The 4,666-nt window shown below is 34.5% G+C and overlaps 1 non-coding gene across 1 annotated transcript; it reads right to left on the bottom strand.

The window, feature by feature from the left end:
- Positions 1–1,979: 1,979 nt before the first annotated feature.
- Positions 1,980–2,176, bottom strand: LOC121222961 (U2 spliceosomal RNA). Its single transcript, XR_005920331.1, has one exon. It is a non-coding gene; the product is annotated as a U2 spliceosomal RNA (small nuclear RNA).
- Between the last annotated feature and the right edge of the window lie 2,490 nt (positions 2,177–4,666).

Raw genomic sequence — 4,666 nt, 5'->3', positions numbered from 1 at the left:
GGAGCCTTATGCTGTTTACTACAGCCATAATTCTGTTTGAATACTGCTTGACTGTTTCTTCCTCTTTCATCTTCAAGTTCTCAAAATCCCTTCTCAAGTTTAGCAGCTGTTGTTGCCTTATTCTTTCAGTTCCTTGAAACTCTTCTTTAAATTTATTCCAAGCCTCCTTTGGTGTCTCACAGGCCATGATCCTCATGAAGATCACATCTGTCACACAATTTTGTATGCATGATATGGCTTTGTGCCTTTTTGTTCTTTCATCAGTGTGCTGCCTTATTTGAGCAACTGTTGGATTGGGTCGAAGAGGTGCTGGTTCAGCATCTGAGTTAACTACTTCCCATAGGTCGAATGCCTGCAAGTAAGTCCTCATCTTGACTGCCCAAATGTTGAAGCCCTCTCCATTGAAGACAGGTGGTGAACCTGGTGAAAAACCTGATGAAGCCTTGGTTCCTCTTGTTGAATTATAACAGGTCCTCTAAGAATGTAGCTCTAGATACCAATTGTTGGATTTAGAGCAACAAACAGCAAGGTTCAGCAAGAAACTTGCTAAGAAAGAATCGTGACTTGGAGCAGAAACAAAGAAGAAAAACAAAACAGAACTTTAAAGTAAAGCTAAAATAGAGAGCATATGGATGAAAACTTGACTGAATTCATTCAAAAAACTGAAATGGCATGAAGCCAATACATAAATCAAGCTTACAGCTTGTCAAAATAGTAGGTTAACCTAAACAATACCTACTACCACTAAGTATTCTAGTAACTTGAGCTAATTAACTTGTACAACTAAACAAAGCTATTTAATCAGCTTAATCACTGTCAATTTTATCAAATACAAACCTAACATAGTCCAAATTGAACTAAGTTACATTTCATCAACTTAAATACAAAATGAAACAAAAACATGCTTGCTGACTTGATGAACTGGCAGCTTCAGCAGGTAATGGTCTCGATTGACTTGTTTGCTACATGCTAACCATGCTTCAACATTATTTAATTATCGAAAACGTTGAGCCTAAAGCCTGGCATTAATTTGTTTTACTACCTTTTTTTGCTCGGCCATCAAAATGATTATATTAAAAATAAAACAACCACTGAAAACAGTGGGATTACAAAGATAAAACAACATAAAAAATAACCCAACCAAAACGATACACCAAAATAAAACCAGAAAACACTAGTAAACCATATAAAACAAGCCACATAAAACAACTCTAAAAGTCAACTAGAGAAAAATCACCACCACGCAAAACACACGAGCATGATCAAAACTCGGCATTAGCCCTGCTGTTGGCGTTGCGGAACAACACCATAAAGACACCATGACACATTCACAAGAATGCCGCCATAAAGACACTCGTTGCCTTCAAGTCTTCCTCTGAGATTAATCAAGCATTTATCCAACTCCAATACCTCCGAGTTTAGAACCCTAAGTTCACTCAATTGATGAAGATCCTCCATCAGCTTCACAAAGACAACAGCCTTAGTGTACAAGTTCCAAACTCCATCTCGATTACGTGGTATTTAATTGAAGAACACGGCACCATGTGTGTGAAGCCATGTAAATGTTATATACAAATATTAAGCATTGTTTCTATTATCGTAAAACAGTGAAAATTTAAAATCAAATAGCTTCTAGGTTCAATTTAAATTATTAGAACGTAGAACTGAAAAGCCAATTAAATGATTGAACGGCAATTCTATGCGCCAACTACAAATTGAAACAACAATTCTTCAATGAACTTCAGAAATTAAATTAAATACCATCCATTACTTCAAACAATTAACTAATCTAGGAGGGCAAACAGCAACTAAGTAATGCAGATGAAAATAATGAGAAATTATAGCCCTATGGTTTGGACTAAACCTCAAGTACATTAACCCTTAAAATAGTGTCTTTAAACAGATTTACACCTCAATTATTAATACAATCCGAACAAGAAGCTACCGTCTATTGGTTCCAAAGGTTAAAACTACAATCGGAGGGGTGTGCCAGAACGATGCAGCAGTGCAAAACAAAGACGACACTCGAGAACCCCAATAGCAAGCTATTGTTAATGAGCTCTCCCCCTAAAAATATTGATTTAATATCATGCGGATCAATGATCCACGTATCAGATATTAAACTGAAAAGAACAGATACTACACTTGATCTTAGCCAAAAGGCCGAGAAAGGTATGAGCTTAAACTCATCTTGATATTTCTTCTATAATGCGTCTCTGCCTTACCCTTGGCTTGCGCTCTCTATATGGGATTTCGACTATGTCAGAAGGAACTTTTAGTTTGCTATGGACAAAACTAGTATAATTTTTCCTGCACAGCACATTGCATGTTGGTGAATTTGCACATGAAAATTTTTGGATATTATAACACTAGTCCTCTTATTGCAGCTTGATATAGGTCAAAAGATGAAGAAGCAATCAGTCTTTCCAACTATGCAATATTGGTAGGTAAGCCATTAAATACTAAAGAAGAATTCGCAAACTGTAAGGTTTACATTACATGGAAGTTTCTGCTTGTATACTTTTGCAAAGGTTTTTATCTTTACTTTGGGAATTGTTGACGTCCACAATTTATTAAAATATGTTATACTTTACATTTACCGTAATTAAAGGATCTTATGAATTAATGTCTTACACTAATTTTTAAATTAATTAATTTTTATTCAGAAAAAGAGTTTCGAAGCCCAATTGCAGGTGACATAATTTTGAATAGGAAGATTTGTAGCTGCTTTGATGGATATGATAGGAGCGATAATAGAAGACTCAGTTCTTCCGGATATGGTATTGGCAGCAGTTCAAGGAAAGCTGTAGAAATGAGCAGGCCTAGTTCTTCCGTCCGGTGACGTTCCACAAAATCGGCAGCTATCAACTTGCCTTTGAGTCCAAAACGCTGTTACAGGTAGCCTCTTCATAGGAAATGGAGTGGCTCATCAGTTGGAAGCTGATGTTGTTAACAACATAAAATCTCTTTATTTTGACCGACATATTTCAACATTGAATTATTAGATCTATTCTGTTTTCAGCTAAAAACAATTTATGCCTTCCTTTATCTCCTCTAGTCTTATATGTGACCATTTTGGAATTTCTGGGAGGCTCCCTTTGGGGGTAAATACTTATAATTGTGTCGAAACCAACTGATATTTGCCTTGCCCAATTAATTATATAGTCCAAAAAGAACCATTTCATCTTTGGAAACAATGGACACCGACATCGCAAGAACATAACAGTTTTCCGAGGAATTTATAGGACGGAGCAAGAGTCGCTGGTCATAACCTTACTTGAACAGTATCTGTTCAATAGGCACGAATCTCTGGTCATATTTTGTGTATTTTGTTGTAACCTTGTTTAGCTTCTAGTGTAGTTATTTTTTTTTTGTTTAACTTCACAAGAAAATTAAATGAATAAATGTGTAATTAAAATTTTTTACCTATATTAAATAATAATACTATAAAAATACGATACATATGATTTTTTTTACTTGTCTTCTAATCAAGTCAGCCACTTTTAGTGGTTGAATTATTTTGAAGTTTCAATTTTTCTAAATAATTATAAGTTACAAAGTAAAATGCTAAAACATGATTTGAGTAAAAATTAAATTTAAAATATAAATATAATAATACTTTATCATCAATTAAAAATATATCAAATATGGAGGTCATTGCTGATGCAAATGAGTTGAGGTGGATGTTGAGCGCCATGTTTAGTACTTCAAATTGTAAAAGAAAATGTTTTAAGAAATTGAAATTTAAAGCCTGGCATCAAAATGTTTAGTACTTCAAAATGTAAAAGAAAATTAATTTGTTTTACTACCTTTTTTTGCTCGGCCATCAAAATGATTATATTAAAAATAAAACAACCACTGAAAACAATGGGATTACAAAGATAAAACAACATAAAAAATAACCCAACCAAAACGATACACCAAAATAAAACCAGAAAACACCAGTAAACCATATAAAACAAGCCACATAAAACAACTCTAAAAGTCAACTAGAGAAAAATCACCACCACGTAAAACACACGAGCACGATCAAAACTCGGCATTAGCCCTGCTGTTGGCGTTGCGGAACAACACCATAAAGACACCATGACACATTCACAAGAATGCCACCATAAAGACACTCGTTGCCTTCAAGTCTTCCTCTGAGATTAGTCAAGCATTTATCCAACTCCAATACCTCCGAGTTTAGAACCCTAAGTTCACTCAATTGATGAAGATCCTCCATCAGCTTCACAAAGACAACAGCCTTAGTGTACAAGTTCCAAACTCCATCTCGATTACGTGGTATTTAATTGAAGAACACGGCACCATGTGTGTGAAGCCATGTAAATGTTATATACAAATAGTAAGCATTGTTTCTATTATCGTAAAACAGTGAAATTTTAAAATCAAATAGCTTCTAGGTTCAATTTAAATGATTAGAACGTAGAACTGAAAAGCCAATTAAATGATTGAACGGCAATTCTATGCGCCAACTACAAATTGAAACAACAATTCTTCAATGAACTTCAGAAATTAAATTAGATACCATCCATTAGGTTTGGACTAAAACTCAAGTACATTAACCCTTAAAATAGTGTCTTTAAACAGATTTACACCTCAATTATTAATACAATCCGAACAAGAAGCTACCGTCTATTGGTTCAAAAGGTTAAAACTACAATCG

The sequence above is a fragment of the Gossypium hirsutum genome, chromosome D10 (assembly GCF_007990345.1).
Source record: "Gossypium hirsutum isolate 1008001.06 chromosome D10, Gossypium_hirsutum_v2.1, whole genome shotgun sequence".
NCBI lineage: Eukaryota > Viridiplantae > Streptophyta > Magnoliopsida > Malvales > Malvaceae > Gossypium > Gossypium hirsutum.
The sequence above is the reverse complement of the archived record's forward strand: the minus strand, read 5'-3'. Positions and strand labels throughout refer to the sequence as shown.